Here is a 24,129-nt window from a genome sequence, read left to right as displayed (position 1 = left end):
TGTCAAGACGATTAGGTAGGTTATTTAATAACTATCAAATAGAGATAATGTATAATTATTACTAAAGTTTAAACAGAGTTAAAATTTATGTTTAATCACTGAATCAAATGTACTCTTCTTCAATCAGTTAAACGCATTACGTTTGCAAAAAAATAACTTGACAAATGGCTTTAGGTATTTGATTTGTAAAAACGAACCATTAACGCAATGAACATAATATTTAACGTACGAGTATTTGTATGTTACTTTCTTACAAACAATTATTCAAAAATGCAAAACTTTACAACTTTGACGTAATACGATATTATAGAGTAATAGCAAAGACATATGTAACTTCGTATAAGACGAATAAAGTCTAAGGAAAAAACGTGCCTCGGAATTCAAGTGAAAGTCATTCTCGAATAGATGGCGCACACACCTTTAGCCTATCCTCGGCTAGATGGCGTGACGACACCGTTTCATATTTAACAATTTTAACACATAGATATCAGTGAATGAACATGTATCAAAATGATATAAAAATAATAAAATCATTTATCCATATATATACATTTTTTGATAACTTTATACGTTTTCATTTTGAGTTTTAGTCGTGTGTGTGTGTGTGTAGATGGCAGTAAATTTACAGTGACTACAAAATTTACAATGACAGGACCCCTCTATACTATCTATTCTTTTTGGTAATAGATACGTACTAGGCCATTCCGCAGACTGTGACTACCTAATGTTGCTAAACTACCATAATGATTTTACCCCCAATCATCAAAAATCATGATGTAGACGCTAAAAAAACCCAGTTAAAAAAACCAACTTAATAAAAAGCACACAATATTTTTGTAAACCCCACCCCTATCCTTGTCCAGTTTCTATCCCGTCGTAAAGCAAATTTCTATCGAAAAGTAAAAACTAATACCTAATGATAAGAAAATTAATAACTATCCGGGTAATTTGGTACTTAGTTTTTGAAGTTTTCAGACGAGGTAAGGTATGAACTAGTATAGAATAGATAATATTATTATTATATTTATTTGCCATCCACTGTACAAACATTATCTGCCTAGAGAAGGGTTTACAAAAGCCACTGCCATTTCAGTGGCATGATTGCTTGTGGCCGGTTTCCATTTTTAAACGACTTTTTAATGGGAAACCCAATTTAGGCAGGTCATTTTGGAATGAATAACTTTTATTAATATATAACACTGTTCAAGTATTCATAGATATTTAAATGTACCTATTTATTTTGCGCAGTTAGGCGTGCCGTTTCTAAACTGAAGGTCGATGGAATACAAACTCCATGTATCAAAAGTCTCCGTCAAAAAGCCTTAAATAGGTGGCGCCACAATACCTAGAATATTTGATAAAAAAATTCCAATCATTCACAGCGCACTTCACTCCGTCAATAACGCCTACGTGCTCAGAAACTCTAGCGCTACTCTGGAGAGATTTGGAACTATTATTTATATTAGATGACAGCTGGACACTTTTGCAACAGTTCTGCCATAAGAGATTGTCGTCCTTCCTCTACCGTCCATAGGCCCCGTGCATGAACTATAGGGGGCAGCATAGGAGCCGTCAGATTTTTAGCGCGAGGCGTAAATGTGTCGTTTACGCTTCCGATGTAGCCCACATGGCAGAACCTACTATGCACAAGGAAACGTACCGACGAGAACGGTAGATGGTTGCATTTTCTTTGGCAATGTACATGTGCACATACACCTATACATGACATATACCTACCAATGAGTTTAGTTGTGGAATTAAATATACCTCATGACTACCTACTGTAACTACAATCATAAAATCTCTCTTAGGAACTCAGTTTTTATGAAGCCAGCTTCTGCAGCTGACTGTACATAAATCCGTCGTGACCTCTGTTGACCTGCAGCGATCCGTCATCGAGATTATAACGACCCGTATCACGGAAAAAGTTCCAGTGATACGCTCAGAAAGATATATGGTGAGCCAGATGTATTTCATTGTTAAATGCTCAGCTGTTAGGAATGTTAGCATAGCTTTGGAAAATCGGTTAATGATTTTATTTCATAAATACTTATGATGAAGAAGTATAATATTGTAATAGCATTTTTTTTTAACTTTAGATTACATTCGGATGAAGCGCTGGTGGCCTAGCGGTAAGAGCGTGCGATTTGTAATCCGGTGGTCGCGGGTTCAAATCACCTGGCTCGTACCAAGTACCAATTAGTTTTTCGGAATTTATGTTGGAAATATCATTAAATTTGATGTTATATTTACCAGTCGCTTTTCGGTGAAGGAAAACATCGTAAGGAAGTCGGACTAATCCCAATAAGGCCTAGTTTACCTTATAGGTTGGAAGCTCAGATAGCAGTCGCTTTCGTAAAAACTAGGCCTATTCTTAATATTTATTGTAACAAATAAATTAGAGATACCATATTAGTTTAGTTGCCATTAGTTGCCAAGCGGACCCCAGGCTGCCATGAGTCGTGGCAAAATGCCGGGACAACGCGAGGAAGATAAGATGATGAGGTTACATTCGGATGACAATTGCAGTAGCATTAATAACAGTAAATGATAATTGTTAACTCACGATAGACCGGTCCGGGCCAGGGCCGAGGCGTCCGACATGTCATTTTCTAATGACGGCTAATCGGTGACCAGGTGCTTTCGATAGAAAACGAAGCGCCGGAAGCTCCGGCCCGGCCCCGGCTCGGTCTAGCGTGAGTCATCCTTTATGTAGCGCGACATTTTTGACAATTTGACATTTCTGTCAGTAATGCAGTCAGCAGGAAACTTGGGCTGCAATTCTGCAATTGTTACTGTCTTAATTTAATAATATTCTTCTTGGTCCTCGCCTTATCCCGTTACGCGGGATCAGCTTTCTTGATGTTGACGCGCCATCTATTCCGCTGTTTAGCATCGTCGACAGACAGGCCACTTTCTTTCAAGTCCTTCTGGACTTTGGTCATCCACGTAGTCTGGGGTCTGCCCCTCACCCCTCTCTCTTTTGTGTACTCATGGAAAGGCACTTTTTAACAATATTGTCATCGTGTCTACGCAGCATGTGCCCAAACCATCTCAATCTAGTCTTTATTTAATAATGAATTTATTTGTTAAATCAAGTATTTATTTAATCATTTTAACCGTGAAAAGCGGTGGTGGCCGAGTGGATATGACGTCCGACTTTCAATCCGGAGGTCGCGGGTTCAAATCCTGGCTCGTACCAATGAGTTTTTCGGAACTTATGTACGAAATATCATTTGATGTTTACCACTAACTTTTCGGTGAAGGAAAACATCGTGAGGAAACCTGCATACATCTGCGAAGAAATTCAAAGGTGTATGTGAAGTCCCCAATCCGCATTGGGCTAGCGTGGGGACTATAGCCCAAGCCCTCTCGCGCATGAGAGGAGGCCTGTGCCCAGCAGTGGGACGTATATATAGGCTGAAATGATGATGATGAATGATGAACCGTGAAAAAGGAGAGTACCTAACGTACCTAAATTATTAAATCAGTTTTAGGTTTTAAGAATAAGGGAAATACCTACGTATCTTACCTAGTGTTAAATCTAAAAGTCAACAACGCTGAACAATGCCAGACCACATTTACTTTACCATTGAGAAAACGCCAACTCAAATAATAAGATCCATTGCAATGTTACTTTTTAAAAATGTTTCCTCTGCAAAATCTCTTAGAACCAAATGACACAAATACACTTCCTATTACAAGCGATTATACTTCTTAAAGCTATACGCATATGTTACAGAATGGCGGTAACTTTATTGGGGACTTAGGACTTTTTAGGTTTAGCACAAAAGTATCAGGTCTGATATAAATTGCAACACCTCACGATAGCGGTGACACAGAAAACATGCTTCAGAGAACTTTGACGTTAGACTAAATAAAAATACCTACGTTCTGACCTACTGTAACTGTATTGTAAGAATAAATAATAGGAGAAGACCCTTATCGGGATAAGTTCGCATATGTACTTACCTAAATTATCAATGTACAGACGCCATCAGATATGTCGGAGCAGCCAAGGTGTTCACAAATATATGAGCACGCTTCTGTTGTCAAGGCGTTTAACGCGTTCAGATATTTTTGAGCACCTTGGCCGCTCCGATATAATTCATGGCGACTGTACCTACCTCTTGTGAATATGTTGCAATATTATGTTCTACAACAGCCCTTGAAGTAGGTAATACATAGTGTTCTGTAGTGAAAATTGATTAGTCCACGAATTTAGTCGCCGCCCAGTCGGAGTTACGCTCTGATTTTAAAACGACATGCTGAAATTATAATATATGAACATCAAGTAACTTGTCACAGAAATGGACAGATACAGCGGCGATATTAACGCGGTTGACTGATACGAACGAAGTAGTATGACAAATACGAACGTTTCCTAGAAAATACGATGGAAAACGAATGCACTACATTTTTAATACTAGTTATAAAAGACGAGTTTCTGCTCCTCTTGTTCTCTGCGACAGGACACGGTCTATAATTTAAAACGTGTCGCAATGTCCAGTGCGGCAATGCGGGATCGTTTTTGAGCACAATACCACAGTGTAAAAAGTAACAGTGGCCCGACGCCTTTGATGTTTGCGTAAATGGGCATTTTAACTTAACTGTGCACCTTTAACAGCCGGTTAGCAATCGGTACAACACTGACGGTCAATGTCAAATCCCATACATTTTGTCAGGAAAATGTAACGGTCAGACGTTACTGAAACACGACTTAAGTCGCGCTTTAAAGTACAAGTTAAATGAAAATGCCCAATAATACTATTTGGGATAAAATCTATGGAAACCATCATCTGCCTAATTATTAGAAACCTACTATTTCGTAATTTTAGTCACGGTAAGTAACTCTATTACTCAACATAAATTCTCTAGACAATCAAAATTCTCGACGAAACTTCAAATTTGCCATTCGAATACCCAGACGGCATAATAAATATTAACTAAACCCCCGCCTAAACAATTAATAATCCGTGTTGACAGGGAAACGTCCCCTTAGGGAAAACAGCGTTTTCGGACAACTCTATGTAATTTTAATAACCTCCTTTCTCCAAAACATGTCATTGAAAAATCGACTTTATTGTGTGTGTTTAAAATTGTAACTTGAATCGCTCAATATAAATAGGATATTGTCAGCTTAAAGCATTTGAAATTACGTCCGTAATTTCACATCTGAACATTATTAAATTTATTGTTTATGTAAAAATAATGGGCTTTAAAATGAAATTTCGTTTAAGAAATTCACGTTGACGTACTAACAGGGTATGTCATTTTAGAATAGAACCTTAAAAGCCCATCAACGTGCACACTAGCGCCACTGCTAAATAATCGTGATTAAATGATCGTGGTAAATTTAACGATAGGTATTTAAAAAAGGGGGCCGCTACGTACTGTATTTTGTATTTAAGTACCTTTTGAATACATCAAACTACTTAGTTTTTATGTTGCACGATTCGTCAATCTATGCGTCCAAAGTTAAAACGGACGTTTTTTGTTTTGAGTTCATACAAAGTCCAAAAAACTTTTCTTGTCAAAAGATTGTTTCTTGTATTTTTTCCTAATCAGAACACGATACCGAATATGTCGGATCCCCATACACTATTTTTAGGGTTCCGTACCCAAAGGGTAAAACGGGACCCTATTACTAAGACTCCGCTGTCTGTCCGTCCGTCCGTCCTTCCGTCCGTCTGTCACCAGGCTCCAATTTCACCACGGTGACAGGTGCGACAATTGTAAAACATCACTGTTGCTGACGTCACAGGCATCCATGGGCTACGGTTACCGCTTACCATCGGGCGGGCCGTATTCCTGTTTGCCACCATCATTGTTTTATTAAAAAAAACTTTATTATATCGGAAAAAACAGATACTTCTCTTGCTAAGTTTATGACAATTGTCACAAGAAACACTACAATTGTCACGAAATTCCGACATATAACTCATTACCTGTAAAGAATTACCTACAATTCTTCTAAATCTTGACAATTGTCAGAAACTTCGCAAAAGAAATATCTGTTTTTTTCCGCTATAATAAAGTTTTTTTAAATAATACAATGATGGTGGCAAACAGGAATACGGCCCGCCCGATGGTAAGTGGTAACCGTAGCCCATGGATGCCTGTGACGTCAGCAACAGTGATTTTACAATTGTCGCACCTGTCACCGTGGTGAAATTGGGGCCAGGCTGTATCTCACGAACCGTGATAGCTAATAGACAGTTGAAATTTTCACAGATGATGTGTTTCTGTTGCCGCTATAACAACAAATACTAAAAACAGAATAAAATAAAGATTTAAGTGGCGCTTCCATACAACAAACGTGATTTTCGACCGAAGTTAAGCAACGTCGGGCGGGGTCAGTACTTGGATGGGTGACCGTTTTTTTTTTTTTGCCGTTTTTTGCATTATGGTACGGACCCCTTCGTGCGCGAGTCCGACTCGCACTTGCCCGGTTTTTGTTACCCCTTGTGGGTAGGTATAAATAGAGTATAGAGCCCTTTATAGTGACCACCGAATTTCAAGTGTTTTGCATTATTGATGATAAAATGCGATTTTCCCCACTTTGTAAAGAATGAACAGATCTTTTCTGAGCTGGTGTGGTTGAAAAAATCTTGTATCTCCTCAAACAGAACTTATTATAAAAGTCACCTAGCCAGAGACACATAATTATACGCTCCATTTCTTGAACTAAATATGGCATATCGATTGACACACATGTGTGGAATCTCACGGGTTCTACGTCAGCATTTTTTCTTTTTGCATGAATGTCTTTTACTGCTCATTAACATTCAATGTCCTTTTAGTATTCATTAAGTAGGTAAGTTAGTAGGTATACTCGTACTTATGGCATAACGCCAGAGAATACATTTTCCCTCTAGAAAAGTTTTTTTTAGGGTTCCGTACCCAAAGGGTAATAACGGGACCCTATTACTAAGACTCCGCTGTCCGTCTGTCCGTCCGTCCGTCTGGCCGTCTGTCCGTCCGCCTGTCACCAGGCTGTAACTCATGAACCGTGATAGCTAGACAGTTGAAATTTTCACAGATGATGTATTTCTGTTGCCGCTATAAAAACAAAATAAAATTAATATTTAAGTGGAGCTCCCATACAACAAATTGATTTTTTGCCGTTTTTTGCGTAATGGTACGGAACCCTTCGTGCGCGAGTCCGACTCGCACTTGGCCGGTTTTCAGTTGATTCTAGTCTTATTTTGCTTTACCTACCTATATTTTTAAATAATAAATTTTTAAGATAGGTATCTTTACTTACGGACGTAGTCAAACAATGCTTTTAAGAGATTACTGCGGTACGATAACGATCTGTCAGTGTCAAAAGTGACATTTCTTCAACCAAAAACGTCACTTTTAACACTGACAGATCGTTATCCTACCGCAGTGATCTCTTAGAAGTATTGTTCGAATTGGGAATAATCTGACATAATTGGGTATTTTCATTTTTAACTTTTACCTACTTTAAAGCGCGACTTAAGTCGTGTTTCAGTAACGTCTCGTCACATTCCTGACAAAATGTATGGTGTTTGACATTGACCGTCAGTTTTGTGACGATTGCTAACCGGCCATTAATGGTACACACATAACAGGAGTGAAAATGACCATATAGGGTAATTCGCCAATAACTGGCCGCCCTAAACTAAAAATGTATTATATTCACCTTTAAATTGAATTCATTTTAGTATAAGGTGGCCAGTTATTGAAACCTTATACTAAAATTAATTCTGTTTATAGGTGAATAGAATTAATTTTTAGTTTAGGGCGGCCAGTTACTAAAACCTGGCCCAGTTTCTGGCGAATTACCCTATGTTAAAATGTATGAGCATGTTATATAATTTTGCGCGGTTCGTTGTGCACCATATTAATTAAATTATTACTGCAGTGAACCAAAAGCCATATTTTAATGGTTTCATGGAAAACAACGAGCTGCGGTATCTTTTAAAACGCTTAATTAACGTTAATCCGATGTTTAACGTAATTAAAATATGCACGGTCAGGATTCATTCTCCAATGTGCAGTCGGCGTATCAAAATGATGCTGAAAATAGTATTAAAAGTATTAAAATGGCTATTATAAAAAAAATTGTCTGTTTCATACATTTTGGCTGGTCCATTTTCTATGGGAAGGTATTTTTTTTGCGATTACAGAGTTGGTCCCATAGTAAAAGTTGCTCAGTATAATCTCAAAACCTCCCTGGCAACGTGAAGGCAGTTATTTTTTAGCCACCGTGTATATTCATATCTTAATAAGTACTATTGAATTTTCGTTTCCGAATGCAGCCGCAGAACGTTAGGGGTTAACACGATTTGAACTCGTGAATGGAAAAAGGACTTTTCAGCTCAGCAGCTCGAACAAGGGTACTTTGCTTCTTAAAAGCAGTGAGCAAAATGCGATTTTGCTCACTGAGTCATTTTGTCTCACTCAGTGAGCAAAATGCGATTTTGCTCACTGAGTGTGTCTCAGTCAGTGAGCAAAATGCGATTTTGCTCACTGAGTGAGACAAAATTACATTCAAGTTACCTTTATAGTCAAATGTCATTTCAACATGCGGGGTCTAATACAAGTTCGATATACTGGGGTTCTATTATCTCTGTCCCTCTAGGTATGTTCTCACTGCTTAGGGTGAAAAATTTTGTGTACTACACGAGATCAAAGTTATTTACATCTCGTGCGCTTTTGAATCCCTTACTACGCTCAATATTCTAAATTAGATTCACTCGCTACGCTCGTGAATCTATTATAGAATCTTTCGCTTGCACGGGACTCAAAATAAGCACTCGAAGAAATATCAAACTTTGATCTCTTGTTGTACAAATAACTATTTATTACTAATAGCGATGTGTGAAAATTGGGTTAATAAACTTCAAAACTGAGTTGCTAACACGTCATTGTTTTAAATCAATTTTGTGAACACATTTTTATAGGACAGATCGTAAATATTGTTTTTTCGATGAAATAAGACCTTCCACGTAATAATTGGAAATGTGACCTGTAGCTACAATATTATTGTCAAAAATATACCCGCGTATCTTTATTCATTTTGTTATCTAAATGTGACATTTTCAACCAAAAGGGTACTTATTGTCGGTTGTCAATAAGGGGCTATTTCCATATTAGCTTCAATTTGAAATCAACCTTATCGACAACCGACAATATGGTACCTTTTGGTTGAAAACGTCACAAGTGATCAAACCATATTCAAGGTAATGCAGTCAGCAGCAGAAGTTGCTAGGCGGGCGAGGTGTTCAAAATGATATTGACGGGACTTTATTGTTCAGAGAATAAGAGCTTGTCAAGGTAATTTTGAACATCTCGCCCGCTTAGCAACTTCTGCTGCTTACTGTACCGTGTACCGTAAATTAAATAAAATCGTGTAAAATATGCTTTGCTCGTAGGTAAATACGAATTCAATAACTACTTTCAAATAAAATTGCACTCAAACGTAAAATTTCAAATAAATGTAAATAATATTAAACCTTCTATAGAGGGTGGAAAAATAAGTCGGGCCCTGGAGGGAAACTACCTTAAATCCTTAAGTTGGCTCGTTTTACTTAAAGGAGACATTCCTTTATTTTTAAAAAGAAATAAAACTGCATTCAAAGATTATTCTTTTTTTCTTAAATTTTTCTTGTCTAAAAATATTCTTGAGTACTAAATATTCGATTTTATGGATATTTTGTACGACAGACGAGTGTAAGACCTAATGTTTCTTGGAGAATTGTTATCATTAACATTAACCGTAATGACTAGTAGAAAAAAATTGCGAGTGTGTATTTTTTGAAAGTTTTACTCGGTTCGATTCCCGGTCGAGACACGCGAATTAAAAAAAATCTTTGAATGCAGTTTTGTTTCTTTTTAAATATAAAGGAATGTCTCCTTTAAGTAAAATGAGCTAACTTAAGGATTTAAGGTAGTTTCCCTCCAGGGCCCGAAATATCTTTCCACGCTCTATACCTTACAGATGAATAATCAATTACAAGGCACTTTCATGACAAATTCAGTACGGTTACCATCAGTTTGTCACTGACATAAACGCCGTCGAGAACGTAATTTACTTTCTATACGTCCCGTTTGCACTAATATGCGAGTGCGAGCGAGATGTATAGAAAGTAAATTACGTTCTCGACGGCGTTTATGTCAGTGACAAACTGATGGTAACCGTACTTTTGTGTAAAAATGTTAACTTATATTTCGATACCGACTTTAAATATTCCCAGTAAAAGTAAAAATATTGTAACATCGTCGGAAAGTCTGCAAAAGACTTTGAAGTTACCAATTAATTTATCACAAATATTACTCTTTCCAGTGAGATTTTTATAAAAAAAATTACCTTTATTTTATAAAAGGAATGTTAACTTTTGCAGCGCGCTTTTTGAAACTTTTTCACTCGGTAGGTATTGGGCCGAGATGATTGAAAAATAAAGACAGTCTATCTACTAATAAATATAAATCCGTCCGGGAAATAGGCGTGATTGTATGTATGTATCTACTAAATAGGTACGGGCGCTTATCTTTGTTGTAAATCGCGTCGTATTTGTGCCTAGGAGAGGTTACGAGAACATTTTCTGTTCTCAAAACATACTATAAAAATGTATACTTAGTCATGTTTTTAAAAAAGACACATGCATTTTACTTTCTTACTAGTATTCGAAATGAAAAGTAAAGTGTTTAACTCGGGTGAAAGGCATCATTTCAGCCTCACACTATTGGCTAGCTCGGCAGATATGAGTGCCTTTCATCCCTTGGTTAACAATCTACTATAATCTATATGGGTGCCAAGTTCTAGTTCGCTTGGGATGTAATTAAAGTTCAGGATTTGATTTAACTTAAAATGGTTCGTGTAATATAACACACGGCCGCTGCGCCAGTTCTTTTCTTTTGAACTTTGGTTGACACGCTGCTGCGATTCACACGTCGACTTCACTGTTCATAAAGCGTTTTCGGGGATCTGATGGTTCGCAAATAACCTAACATAATAATAAGTAAGCTTAAAAAAATAGACTTCTGCGATTGCCAGTCTTTATAATATCCTTGTCTTTGCTATCGGGGAAGGCAGCGGCAGCGGTATAAAATCTGAATAAATTAGAGTAAAAAGAATCAATGTGTGGGGGCGCTGTTTTTGCGAAAGTTAGGAATCGTGAAGTAGGGCATTGGGGATCTAAAAAATTCTTCGTCGAATAGCTTTTAGAACAAACTTTGTTACTTGGCTATTTGTAGTTTTTCGCTGGTTAAGTTTTACCTACTTGTCTGGCGCGATGACCCAAAATGACTGCACAATGCGAACATTAAGACAGGTACTTACGTCAAAAAAAAAATCATTTATTCAGATGAAATAAACCCTATTATACAGATTTTTTTCTTCTGCCAAACTGCAGGGCAGTTTGTTGCCCTACAACAATATATATCGAAACGATATGGATTATGGTGTCAAAAGTGACGTTTTTGTTTGAAGAAACGTCACATTTGACACTGAAATATCTAGCTGGCCGGCTATTATGAATCTTTTGTACCATCCTCGATGTCATAAAGATATATTATATACAGGAGAAATGTCGCTAAAATTTGTATGGTAGTCTACAATGGACTCCCGGAGGACATAAAGGTGCTCGAGGGAAATATTTTTAAGCGTCGTCTGACGAACTGGCTTCTAGACCAGTGCTACTATAGCGTAAAGGAGGGGTCCCTTTGTTTCCCATAAAGTTTTAAGTCGTAATGTATTGTTTGTCATATAATCGTTAGTCATAAAACTGAAACCGTTACCTTTTCAGGATTTTCGTAAGGTTATTCTGTAGATAGGTTAGGGGTCATCCATTAATTACGTCACACGTTAGGGGGAGGGAGGGGGTCAAGAAAATGTGACATGTTGTGACATGGGGGAGGGGGGAGTCACAAACATTGTGATGTCACTTTAACTTCATCAGTAACCGAAAATTAATTTATATTTTTTTATTCGCTGTACAGTTAAATAATGAGATTTTGGATGTAACTTTCGTTGTGTTATAAATTTACTAATATTTATATTACAAAAATATTTTTTTATTAAAAAAATAATGCCGAGTTAATATTGTTGATTTCGTTGAAAACAAAATTGCCTAAAATGTGACGTCACACCAGGGAGGGAGGGGTTTGCAAAATGTGACCAAGTGTGACAAGGAGGGGGGGAGGGGTTAAAAAGCCTAGAAATTCGTGTGACGTAATTAATGGATGATCCCTTAGGTTAGGTTTGTTTTATGGCAATCCTGAAAAGTTACGCGTTTCTGAGAAAAACCAATTATGACTAACGAAAATTCGGACAACTAATACATTATGACTTAAAACTATTTGGGAAACAATAGAGACCCCGCGTAAAGGAGTATCTCGACCGCGGTTTAGTTTTAGGTTAATAATTGATTTAGAACTGAATGTATTGCTATTTATTGAGATATCTTGATATGTAGAAAAATGATATTTTAATTATTAATTTATGTTAAGAGTCGTTGTTATGTTATTTATTTTTATTACCGTAGACCGGGGTGACTTTGGAAAATTTGGGGTTACTTTGATAGATTTAAAACGGCCATAGAATTACCATTATTCATTATTTACTGAAAATGTTCCTGTAACTAGTTAGATTACTATATATTAATATTCACCTACTGTAAAAAATCTCGCATAAATATATATTATGGCTTAAAAACTAGAATTTTAAAGTCGCCCCTGCATTTGAAAGTCACCCCGGTCAATGGTATTAGATTTAAGACTGATTTGATTTGCACGCTGGCATGCAGGTAAGATACACAGTACACCTAAGAATAATATTATGTAACATCCCATTACTGTATCTAAGCAAATAAAAATAATTATGAATTAAAGTTCGAATCGGGCAGTGGACTAGCGCCCCCTACGCAGAGTTTCGCGCAATATTCCCTATTAGAAAAGAAAGTGTCAGCGTACCAACGCCCACACTGTTTACTGTACATCGGTGGACTTTATGCCTTTCGTAATAAGGTCCATTGATGAACAGTGAGGAGTGTTGCTGTTTGTACAAGTAAAGGCCAAAAGAAATGTGCTGAGAAAAGGGGAGGTACGGGTTAAATGGGCCGGAAAGGCAAAGGCGTAAAATGTAAAGGGGAGTGTGTGGTTTGCTTCAGGTGCGGGATTGTTTTTAGGGTTCGTTACCCAAAGGGTAGAAACGGGACCCTATTACTAAGACTCCACCGTCCATCTGTCTGTCACCAGGCCGTATCTCATGAACCGTCTTATGATAGACCGTTGAATTTTTTCCGAATTTTGAATTTGAACCTTATTCTATAAGTAAATTGGAACGAATTTCGTTTGTTTTAAAAAGCAATGAAACAAAATAAAATGTACTTTATTTGGTTCATGAAAGGTTCAAATTAGATTGCACGATTATGTTGGTAAGTACATTGAAATCTGTAGCACACCCTGTAGCCATTTATTCAATTCAATCTAGTGTAAGCCTAATTCAAACTCGCGCGTTCCAATCTAAAAACTCACTCGAACATGCAAAACTGAATCAACTGGATTGATCCCCGTGTTTAATTTAAAAACGTCGTATGTTCTTAACACATTCTACATTATATACACTTTTTTGATGGCTACAACCTGCACTGCATAACGTATTCAAATGACGTAAGTACTTTAAAAATGTTTAATGGTTAATACATTTTCGATCTAGATCTGTGAGCCATTACATATGCACTGAATGGATTTGTACAGGTATTGATCTGCGGCGCGATTCGGGTAATGAATTAGAGATTCACTAAATACCTATGAAATAGCAAAGATATGTGCCGTTCCATGGCAAAAGGTACTATTGCCCCGGCTGAATATTGGAGCGGCGTTAATAATAGCGTAAGCGCCAGCCGCCATAAGGTACCTTTTGTCGTGGAACGTCACATATCTTTACTATTTCATATCTAGTGAATCTCTAATTCATTTCCCGAATTGCGCCGCTGGTATGTGTAGCGCGTTAGAACGAGACTTTTGGATACTACCTGAGTAACCTTTTCTCCCATTTTCTAACTAATATTGATAGCTACGAAATGGAATAAAATACCTCTTATAAGCTGTTATTAATTAAATGATCGCGAATATACCCCGTACCTGTCGCATAAAAAATCTGCTGTTCCATAGAAAAAATTGACATAATTATGATTCATAGGAGATTTTCTTCTTGCGTTTTCGGGATTGGCTGTGAAAGTTGTTCAGTATGATTTACATATTAAATTTATCATCCGTTAGAGTATGATCAGACATAACACTAGATCAGACAAAGCGATGCAACATAAAACAGTCAGGAATAATTTTTAGCTTTGTAGGATTTTTATTATTGCATGTAGGTACCTATATTCGTTTTTAAGGTCTATTATAGGCCCATAGGTGGCTGCTAAAAAATATAATTTAATTTACTTTAATATAAAACGAAATCAGACCATTACAAAATCTGACACATGATATTTTAACAACAAAACTTCCGCGACACACATATTATTAAATATATTAAACCGGGTCACTCACATATTAAATACATATATTAAGAACGGGTCACTCACATATTTTAAGTCGTTATATATTTAATATGTCTGTGTCTCACAGAAGTTTTGTAAATAAAATTGCTAATAACTACGGGTCACTCACGTTTATAAAGTCGATGATTGGTCGACATGTTTCGCTCCACCAATCATCTGCAGTCTGGTGTTCTGAGTCGGACCACCAACGCGTGCGCTCTATGAAAATGTTCTTCGTTATGGAGATCGTCGAGACATGTCGACCAATCATCGACTTTATAAACGTGAGTGACCCGGTTTAATATATTTAACTCTTGATATTTGACTTCAGCCTTTTAGTAGCAGCAGAATGCTAGCTTACTTTTGCTCTTAAGCCTTTTCGCTTTTGCGACGTTGTAAAGGTGTCATGACGTGACGCAATGCAGTGATCTGAGCCACGCGATTCCATTTGATCCGCTTTATTAACTGTTGGTTTTGTCTTCTGTAAACTTACCTGGGTCTACCTAACAACGAAGTAAGTACCTACTTAAATAATAATCACACCTAAACGAAGATATTAGAGTCAATTTTGGACCTTAGTTTAGCTTTTGGACTACCTATAGTTGGATAGTTTTGGTTCTAAAACTAGTGCCTCTTTGAGCTGAAAAAACTTCCAAACCGCTACGACTCCGCCATTTTGTAAAAAATCCCAAAAGAGAATCGTCAAAAAATGTACTTTAGTAAATCATCATCATCATCATCATCCTCTCCTAGCCGTTTTCGGCTACAGCGACTGCTTTGCTACAGCTGAGAGCGTCGCTGGTGCGCTCTCAGGTGACTGACGTAGCCAATCTTTGCAGCAAATGTGCGATGTGTATGTACTTTAGTAAATAGCTCCTCCATAACCCGTTGATTAGGGAAACCCTACCCATTACGGAAAATACATTGAAAGTGAAACTTTGTTAGTCTATACAGAAGGTTCAAAATGCGAAAAAGGTAACCATAAACATGTGCGCTTCATAAGTTAAATAGATTCCAACCGGGAAGCCCTTATTTTATTCATTACCTTATTTTCCAAATATGTCGGCAATCTGAAACAAAAACAAATACATTATCATAAATCCCATAAAATCACCTTTATCACCAAACATTTAAGGTCCAAATTGCCCTACAATAATAATAAAATGGCTAAAGTTACCTTTAACCAAGCCGTTTTGCATGAAACCCACGTAAAAGCTATTTGCAGTGAATCTCGAATGGATTTTGCGCCATAAATGTGCTTACGGTTCTGATAGATAGTACGTCGTAAATACAGTTCTAAATTGAAATAGAATTTTGGGACTATAAGTCCAAAAGCTCCCAAATATGGTTCAAAAATTACTCAAACATCTTCGTTCGGGTGTGACTATTACCTACAAACAAGCTATTGTCACAGTTCCTACATAAGCGTTGCATGAAAATGTCAGCCCTATTTGCATTGGTTTTAACCCTTAAACAGGCCTGACGCATTTTTTACTTTTGATTACTGATTCGGGTAGGTAATAGCTTAAAATGAAAAGTAATTTCTTGATCTTTTTTTATTACCCCTAATTCAATAAAAAAAATCCGGTGGTTTTTATATGCCCACTGCTCGTGACCAATGGTGCTACGTGGTCCTTATATGGCCACCGCCTTGTTAGCCATACAGAGTAGTTTTAAGGGCAAGTCATGTGCACATCACATTTACACTTGCGTCACAAAATGCACTAACTGCCAGCACTTTCTTGGCTCGCATGGATGTCGTTGCTCGTAAGATTGACCGTTGAATAAATATTTAATTTAAAAACCAAAGGAAAATATATTACTTTTGTACTATGAGGGTTCATTCATAGTAATGAATCTTACCCTTAAATGTCATGTAACGTGCCCCAGACGGGCAGAGGGTTCATACGAACCACAAACTTTTAGATCGAATATTTTATCAGAAAACAATAACTAAGGTAAGTTATGACTTACTACACATACATTATCTAATAATCTACCATAAAAATACAAAAAAAAATACTTACAGTACTTTCTTACGGCGTAGCGAACGTATACAGCGGGAGAAACGTACAAAAACTGCCATTTGTTGTCGATTTGAACTTGACAACTAAATTTTCAAAGAAATTTGTTTTGACACCTGTAATTTTTTTACGTTCCGATATAACTCACTTAATAGACTTTACGGCAATGACAGTTTGCGGTCGTTGTATTTACTCAGCTCGCCAAAAAAAAATCTTTTGCTATGTGGTACTTATAGATACACAACCTGTTTAAGGGTTAAATGTAGGTAGTTAAAAAAAAAATGTTACTTATAAAACGGGTCAATCACGATTTTGTCGGAAATTGCTTCACGTGTAAATATAACGAGGAAATTTTACTTAAGCCATATGCGTTGGTTACCTGACACAGACTGTAGCAGCGAAGCAAAATATATCCATCTTAAAATATCGGGAGTGACCCGTGTAAAAAAAACGTATCAAATTATTGCATTTTTATACATTATGACATACCTATTAAGGTACTGTAAATAATAAAATATTCTATAAATAGTAGTCAGTAATTTACAAAGCGTATAATTATTTTTCCACACAATAAAAAGTTGTTTTATCCATGACAGCTTTTCTATCGCAATTTTAGTAAAGGCATTTAGATTGTAAAAACCTATCGAGTTTTGCATTTTCATTTTAAACTAACTGTATCCGATTCAATTTCAATCTACCAAGTTTTGAAACGTTTGGTAAAAAAACCGGACAAGTGCGAGTCGGAGTCGCCCACCGACGGTTCCGTACTTTTTCGTATTTGTTGTTATAGCGGCATCACATCATATCACGGTTCATGAGATACAGCCTGATGACAGAGAGACGGATAGACAGACGGACAGACAGACGGACAGACAGACGGACAGACAGACGGACAGACAGACGGACGGACAGACGGACAGACAGACGGACAGACAGACGGACAGACAGACGGACAGGCAGATGGACAGACAGACAGTGGAGTCTTAGTAATGGGGTCCCGTTTTTACCCTTTGGGTACGGAACCCTAAAAACGATACACGAAATTCCTAAATGTCCAATATATTTGAATGCAATCGGCGAAAACTATAAACAAACCTTACTAAATGGATGTAAAATAAAAGGATCACGCAAAACAATGAAAAAAAAGAAAGAATCACGCTCACAAAGCTGCTAAATTTTTTGCCGAATATTTTTTTCATCTGATTTCGATAAAAATCGCGAGATAGATATAGTTCTGTATTCTGTACAATATAAGAGCAATTTTATTGATAACACTTTAAAACTCTCGCGTTTTGCACACATAATTACCACCATTAACGGGTCTAACGCGATAAAATTAAATTATTTTAACTTTTATACGATGTTTCAGCCAGGCCGCACTTGAGTTAGACCAAGAAAAGTCTGCAGCGATTTTGATAACCCACTCAGTGCAAGTGTTATTTTAAACGTCAAGCTTCTATGAAATTATGACGTATAAAAAATAACACTTGCACCGCGTGGACTATCAAAATCGCTGCAGACTTTTCTTGGTATGACTCTAGCTGTGGTCACGGAAGACTGACGTCCCAGCAAAATGTCAATGGAGATATTTTATGGCAATTAATTGATTTAATTGATGATACAGGGGAAGAAGCTGCTGTGTCGAAGGTTCAGATTGCTATGATGATTGCCAAACTGCGACAGCAGACGGCACCAGAAGAAGAAGAAAAAATCTTCCCTTAAGTTACGAAAAAGTATGACATTTTCGTAACTCATGCACTGGAAAATCACACATAGGTAACTTTCTTTTTTTGAGGCAAGTTGTGATTTCGTTTTTATTCAGCTTAAAATGAAAAACTCTTTAAAACCAGTCAAATTAATCAAAATCTAAAACAAAATATCTTAGCTTACACCAACATTATTAGTACCGGAGAGTCTACCGCCAACATAGAAAAATCTAAAACCAGCATCTGCCTCTCTGTCGGCTAATGCAAGAGCGACAGAGAGGCAGATAATATTTTTTTTAGGGTTCCATACCCAAAGGGTAAAAACGGGACCCTACCCTATTACTAAGACTCCACTGTCCGTCTGCCCGTCTGTCACCAGGCTGTATCTCATGAACCGTGATAGCTAGACAGTTGAAATTTTCACAGTTGATGTATTTCTGTTGCCACTATAACAACAAATACTAAAAAGTGCGGAATCCTCGGTGTGCGAGTCCAACTCGCACTTGTCCGGTTTTTCGATATTAACGGTAGGCCCATGTACCACAATAATTCATATTTTAAAAGAACCAATCAATTTCGTGAAAGGTTTTTGTGTTAATTATTTATGAGCTTATACGTAGTACCTATAACCTCGTAACTCATAAAATATAATCATTAATCATGTATAGGTCATCACATCAATCAAAATTACAACACATAAATTACTTCACACTTTTTATATCTTCATAATAACTTGAAGTTCAATTCAGTTCAAATATACTTTATTCATATAGGCCTAGCAACAAACACTTATGAATAGTAAGTAAGTATTATGTAATACTATATAGCATATATGTATATATTAGCTAATTTTCAGAGCATTTTATTGATGTTAATATTATATTGGAGTAATATTGGATTATAATACAGATCAAATTTAATACTAAGAATTTCACAAATAGATCGTCAAACATAAATAATTGTATAAAAATACTAGTCTAGAATGTTTCTAGAATAAAATCTAAATGTAAAAAAAATATAACAAATGAAGTACATACATGGGAAATAAATAATTAATCCCACGTTGTTTTATCATTCATGTATAGTACCTAGACCAAGGCAAATCAGATCACAGGGCAAATTTGGATCAGAGTAAAAAATCTATTAATACTAATTTAAATTATTTTTAATATATAATTTATTACTGGCGTAGCAGGCCAAGAGAAGAGACGTAAGTGCAATTTTAGTGTGCTTATATCAATGCAATATTTAAGATAAGATTTATTTCATTGAAGAATATCCAAAAATTATCATAAAATAATCATACTACGCTTAAATAGTAGTAGTAGTTGAAATATTAACGGATTTTTCGACGTGATTCGATTCGCCCTGTGATCCGATTTACCTCGGTCTAATTAAAATCGTAAAATTTAAAATAACTTCTTGTGATTATTAAAATATGAAATATCCTAACAACATAGTACTAAATACGAAATGCTATTATTAACACATTTTAGATTTATACTATATTTAGTAATAGATAAGCAGACATCGTAAATTTTATGGCATTTTCGGTGCAGCGGAGTAGTGTTAACGGAATTGGTATAAACAATTTCAACCCTAATGATTAATTAGGGTTAATTACGTTAATATTAACCTTAATTTACCATTTCAGTTGGAATTATCTATACTTACCAATTCCGTTAACACCACTCTGCTGCACCAAAAATGCTATAAAATGTACGATGTCTGTAGATAAGATATTTATATTACACAAACAGTCCGAACACTTTCTATGTACATAATAAAACGTATACGTTTGTCAACATAATACTGAGTTTCCCACGCTATGTAAACAGAAATTACAATCAAAGAATAAAACAGTCTTTTAACTTCAATCTTCTTGTCAAATCAAATGCATCACTCGTTACAAAATTAATAAAAGTTGTATAATGTTAAATATTTACAGTTAACGTTCAGTTGTTTAAATTAATAATCAACTATATTAACGCATCTTGCAAATCTCAAGACAAAGGGGAAGCCGATGTGAAGAATTCTTAAGTAAGAATACCATTTGCAAAGCTACCTATAATAAAACAAATATTTTTAATTGTTTTATCTTCATATTAAAACACGGAACTAAATTTACAACAAAGAACACAATAGCATTATTCTGGTATTAGAATTTGAATGAGAGGCTTATCAATTTATATTTAGCATTTTATGACCCAATATTGCAACAGTTTTAGTAGATGTACGTATTCGTATAAATTTAAGCTATTATTTTATCGTCATTAATAAATATGATTTTGATTTATTTCATATGGTTTAGATTAAAAACTAGAAAGTTTTCCTTCTGAAATAATTCTAAAAGTAGTTTTACTAGGTTTTATTTATTTATTTAAACTTTATTGCACGATAAAAAATGTACAAATGGCGGACTTAATGCCTTCAGGCATTCTCTACCAGTCAACCATTGGGTCAAACAGAAAACTTGTACTTACTACAGGATTGTAGGCAACGAGGTAGGTTGCTCAGTCACAGTACTGGCAATGTTTACATTTATGTACTGTGAAGAATATCTGGTTTAGCTGGCACTACCAGTGTCGAAACTAGCGTGAGGACGGAAATTTAGGGCAATTATATGATGATAGATGAATTTGTGTAGATACCATAATGTAACGTCAATATAGGTATAACGTAAACTAAAAGGGCGCAAGTACAGCCGAGTGCACAAACAATTTTACAAGCCAACGTCCAAAAAATATACACCTGCTAGCGACCCGCCCCGGCTTCGCACGGGTTAACAAATTAATTAATTTAATGCCGGGTCACTCACATAATTAGAGTCGCCCGATGTGAGTGACCCGTTATTAAATATAAATAATAATGTTCGAGTCTTTCGAAAGTTTTATATCAAAAACAACTACCTGATGTTTTTTTTTATATTTGAAATATTTAAACTTTTCTCATTAATTACTTTATTGATAGGTGAAAACCGCATGAAAATCCGTTTCAGTCGTTTTTGAGTTTATCGCAGACAAACACACAAATAGTCGCGACGGGGGACTTTGTTTTATAAGGTGTAGTGATACATATTTACACGCCTCTAGACAATAAGGTCGTGTAAATATAGTTTTAGAACGTTGGCTTATAAAGGTGTTTATGAACTACAATACAATATTTGTCTAATAGGAAGGAATTGAATTTTAAATAATTAATAACTATGGTCGATGTCATTTTAATGAAAAATCAGACAAATTAAATAATTTAATGCCGGGTCACTCACATAATTTGAGTCGCCCGATGTGAGTGACTCGTTATTAAATAAAAATAATATGTTCGAGTCTCCACTTTATATCAAATTAAATCAAACAAGTAACTAATGTTGTTTGATTATGAAACTTTTATAAGGTGTCAATCTAAAATTAAATCATCGAAAATTACATTTAACATGTTTATTTCTATAAGATTTTTACAATTAAGTTATCGGAACATAACAGAAGAATGTTATTAGATAAAATTGAAGAATCACTTACTACTTTTTGTATTTGGAAAATAGTAAACTAAACCCGTTTAGGAAATCGGATCCAGTTTATATACCCGGGCTATAATAAATCGGATATTGTGTTAGATAATAAATACTTTCGTAACTATTATAATATAATGGCTCTTTAAGATTTAATCGAAACCGTATTTATGGTAACTTTTCAACTACAACATGGAGTGTATAAAAAAATGTTTGGATGTCAACTGCACCTGCATTACTGTCGTTTATGGAGGGTAGAGGAAGGACGACAATCTCTTATGGCAGAACTTGCAAAAGTGTCCAGCTGTCAGCTCTAAATAATAGTTCCAAATCTCTCTAGAGTAGCGCTAAAGTAGATAAAAACGTAGGCGTTATTGACGGAGTGAAGTGCGCTGTCAATGATTTGAATTTTTTTATCAAATATTCTAGTTATTAAGATTGAGGCGCCATCACCCATTTAAGGTTTTTTGACGGACACCTTTAGATATATGGAGATTGTATTACTCGCTGTTGCTGGCGCTGTATCTGTCTATTTCTTTGATAAAATGATTGACTGACATGATTATGACGTTCATATCGTCACTCATTTTATCAAGGAATCGCAAGATACCAGTGCAGCGGCGGCAACAACGACACCGCAAGAGTAATGCAGGCTGCAGTTGACATTCGAATGTTACCTTAAATACAACAGGCTCGCTGTCAATATGCCGTTACATTTAACACTAAACCAAAACCTTCCTCAAGAATCTATTGATAGGTGAAAACCGCATGAAAATCCATTCAGTAGTTTTAAGTTTATCACGAGCATACATACACACAAACAGACAGACGCGGCGGTGGACTTTGTTTTATAAGGTGTAGTGATGATCGTAATTTTTTGTATGTACTTCGATATAAATAAACAACACAAAACCACTGACTACCTGTTCCCGGTTAAAATAGATAGCTAAAATCGTACTCAATGTATGTCCGGCAAAGCCACGCATGAAACAAAAGCATTGCATTGTTTTTCCACTACCGATATTTTGGCTTGTCCGAGCGGTGCTGTAAAAACGTACATAATTGAATAAAAGTCGAACTCGATGCTTATATTGCCTACATGCCTCGACAACTATTATTTTTAACCGTAGGTTAAGCTGCAATTTTATCCTATCGAGACCCAGTTTTTTCATCATCATCATTCAATTTAAGAGCTGGCTCTTGTCGGTGCAGCGTGATGAAGTTATCTCCACCTTGGTCGGTCCGAAGCCAGCCCTTTAGTGTCCTGGCGGCTTAGCACGGTCGCGTTTTTATCCCTTGCCACCATGCCTGTCACGTTCTAACAAGTACGTAAGTGCGAAAGGGACGCGCATAGTGATAGACGATAAAAATGGAACCGTGCTGCGCCCACTGGTACGATACGGCCCCTACATGCTCCTTTACTTGGCTCATATAACTTTTCCTTGGTCTTCCTCTCCCTCCCTCCCATCCCATCCCATCGCATCCCATCCCATTTTTTAAAAGTATGCAATAATATATAGGCCAAATAGAACGTACAGTCACCATCAGATATATCGAAGCGGCCAAGGTGCTCAAAAATATCTGAACACGCACTCTAACGCCTTAACAACAGAGGCGTGTTCAGATATTTGTGAGTACATTGGCTGCTCCGATGTATCTGATGGCGACTGTATACTGACATCAGAATGATATTTAAATCATGTTATTTAGTTGTCGTGCGTCTCGCCCGCGTCAATACATGTACGGACGAGTACGAGCTAAATGCACCATAACTGTCATTCTGATATCGTGATATCAGTTACCTACATTCGAATTAGCTAATACTCTTTACCTTTTATAAAAAAAATTGCGCCACTCTTAACCTTAACCTTAAAAAAGCTCGCTAAAAAGGGTTACTTTTTAAACTTTTAAGTAAACGATAACTTCTCCACTCAAGTTAAGGTTTTATACTAGCAAATAGCTATTAACCTTAAAAAGTTCCCAAGTTTTAACAAGTTTTCAAGCAATTTAAGAATAATGAAATGTTTAAGAGCCTTGGACATCGGCTTAGCGGGGCTTTAATAATGTAAAGAAAGGGTTACATTTAAAGCGTGTTTATTTAACTTTGTTAACTACATACTAATATAAATATGTGTTAAGTTAATATAAATACGTAAGCTCCTTGGTTGGATGACATTCTAAAAAAAAACCGGGCAAGTGCGAGTCGGACTCGCGCACGAAGGGTTCCGTACCATAATGCAAAATAAAAAACAAAAAAAAAGCAAAAAAAAAACGGTCACCCATCCAAATACTGACCACTCCCGACGTTGCTTAACTTTGGTCAAAAATCACGTTTGTTGTATGGGAGCCCCATTTAAATCTTTATTTTATTC

At 36.2% G+C, this 24,129-nt stretch overlaps 1 protein-coding gene across 2 annotated transcripts in view; it reads right to left on the bottom strand.

Moving 5' to 3' along the window:
* Positions 1–24,129, bottom strand: part of LOC134801036 (octopamine receptor beta-2R-like) — a 247,043-nt gene that overhangs the window by 49,275 nt on the left and 173,639 nt on the right. For both annotated transcript variants that reach the window (XM_063773549.1, XM_063773548.1), the window contains exon 3: positions 15,565–15,589. The gene's annotated coding sequence lies outside the window, so the exon portion shown is untranslated. The remainder of the gene's footprint in view (positions 1–15,564; positions 15,590–24,129) is intronic.

The sequence above is a fragment of the Cydia splendana genome, chromosome 21 (assembly GCF_910591565.1).
Source record: "Cydia splendana chromosome 21, ilCydSple1.2, whole genome shotgun sequence".
Lineage (NCBI taxonomy): Eukaryota > Metazoa > Arthropoda > Insecta > Lepidoptera > Tortricidae > Cydia > Cydia splendana.
The sequence above is the reverse complement of the archived record's forward strand: the minus strand, read 5'-3'. Positions and strand labels throughout refer to the sequence as shown.